We start from the raw sequence: 1691 nt of genomic DNA, 5'->3' as shown, positions 1-1691 counted from the left end.
CTCTTTCTTTCTCTCTTTCCCTCAATCTACCTACATAAAAAAGAAAAACCCACAAATATTCAGACAAGGTGATCATTTGGTAATAGTTATCGTTTAATGATACGTTCATAATACAATATATTTACATCACACGAAACCATCTGATAAGACGATCAAATAGCCCAGGACACGTGTTAAATAACAGCGTTTCATTTCATTTTTCATTACTATCTCCCTGTTGGCCACTTGTGATTAACTATGACACAATGTTATTGAATTATCTACACATGAAACATGCTTATGAAAATTGCAAAATGTGAGAAATAACACGAATTTCATAACTGAAACAACCACTTGTTTCATTATAATGACCTAGGTGAAAGTGGGTAAAAAATCATTAAATTGGTGAACCTTGAGCAATGGGGTAAAATCATTGAACGGTCTGTGACCAGCAGTTTTTATTTTCAGTTTAATTTAATGCTTAATGTGGGGGGAGGGGGGTCCTGTATCCACTGGGCTTTTTAAGATCATAGCTATATCATTTTATTAACCAATACCACATTAAAACCCTGAAATTTCTAGAATAGTACTAGATCAAGAAAAGCTTTTAGTTTTAAATGTGATAATGTAGAATCGGGTTACTAGGAAACAACAAGTTTTTAAGTTTATTATCCACGAGCTTTTGAGAACAGTCATTTTTCAATGAGCAATGAACAATTTTTATTTTATTTTTTTTTGGGGGGGAGGGAGGGCGTGGGGGTGGGGTTGTTTCGAAATATTAATCAAAATTTAGATTTTTTTCCCCCCCCATCTTTTATTTTTTTTTTTAACAATTTTTATTTTATTTTTTTTTTTTTTAATTTTTGTGTGTGTGGCTCAACAACATTTAGATTCTATGTCTATCAAAAATACACATTTCCGTGTTGCTTTTAACCAAAAAACTTCCATCAAAGGAACACCCAAAAAAATTAAAAAATTCTAGTTTCCAAGGACTTTTTAAGCTGCCAAATTTTGGAGGCCATTTTCTCGCTAATTTACCTCTGACACCAGGCGACGTCCACCTCCTTCAATCACAACTATTTCACTTCTATTTAAGATAGATGGGACTTTGTTTTCTTTAAAAAAAATATTTCAAATGAATTAGCTTTAAGATTATACCAATAACTTAATCGGCTCAAAAATTGACGAGCGCCTGATTCCACCGCGTCGTGAGCCATAGATTAATCTCGATTCCGAAGAGAACAGCAGCGAGTTAGTCCTGGGAGCTTTTTATGAGATACCACGAAAAGGGGAGAATAATAAGATCCAGACGACGATCAAAGAAAGTTCAACGAACTTCTGATTAAACTGAATAGAAATTGCAAAATAATGCGATGTGTGCGTTCCGAGATATTTCTCCTTTGAGAATACACATCAATGAATTCTTTGTTATAGATCGGTCTAATTTTTACATCTCTTGCGCTCATCGGAAAAAAAAATCTACTTTTATAAAACATATTTTATATCCACGACTTGTTGTTTTGGGTATCCGATAAAAAGAAAAAAGAGGAAGGCAACTGTAGTTATAGAGCTCTATGTGGGCGTGCGGATGTTAGAGTGTCTGTCTGTCTGTCTGTCTCCCCCACCTCTCTCTCTCTCTCTCTCTCTCTCTCTCTCTCTCTCTCTCTCTCTCCCTCTCTCTGTCTCCCCTCTAAATCCTATCTCTGCCGCCG

The sequence above is a fragment of the Aplysia californica genome, unplaced genomic scaffold (genome assembly GCF_000002075.1).
Source record: "Aplysia californica isolate F4 #8 unplaced genomic scaffold, AplCal3.0 scaffold00431, whole genome shotgun sequence".
Classification (NCBI taxonomy): domain Eukaryota; kingdom Metazoa; phylum Mollusca; class Gastropoda; order Aplysiida; family Aplysiidae; genus Aplysia; species Aplysia californica.
This window is presented reverse-complemented; position numbering follows the sequence as displayed.